At 47.8% G+C, this 339-nt stretch overlaps 1 non-coding gene across 1 annotated transcript; it reads right to left on the bottom strand.

The window, feature by feature from the left end:
- trnar-ucg (transfer RNA arginine (anticodon UCG)) lies at positions 1–92 on the bottom strand. The gene is given in 2 exon segments: positions 1–36; positions 56–92. It is a non-coding gene; the product is annotated as a tRNA-Arg (tRNA).
- Positions 93–339: the final 247 nt, after the last annotated feature.

Raw genomic sequence — 339 nt, 5'->3', positions numbered from 1 at the left:
CGACCGTGGCAGGACTCGAACCTGCAATCTTCTGATGACTTCCATCATTCAAGCACCGAAGTCAGACGCCTTATCCATTAGGCTACACGGCCGTATTCTGCGAGAAAGGCCAAGGGGAACAATGGCGAACACACTGACTGCTGCAAGGCGTTTCCACCTGTAAAATCATTTGCTGACCGAGCTAAAAGTACTCGCCTGCAGTGATTTCATTCCTAGATGAACATTCGACCAGTTGTTGTGTCAATATCTCTCCATGCATTCCTGCTTTGGGCTGTTCAATATTCTGTTTCTGTCACACAGAAAGGAATTGTCAAAGGCACACGTCACTGTCTTTGGCAG

This window comes from Hypanus sabinus, unplaced genomic scaffold, assembly GCF_030144855.1.
Source record: "Hypanus sabinus isolate sHypSab1 unplaced genomic scaffold, sHypSab1.hap1 scaffold_353, whole genome shotgun sequence".
Lineage (NCBI taxonomy): Eukaryota > Metazoa > Chordata > Chondrichthyes > Myliobatiformes > Dasyatidae > Hypanus > Hypanus sabinus.
Note: the sequence above shows the minus strand (reverse complement) of the source record. Positions and strands in the feature narration are given on the sequence as shown.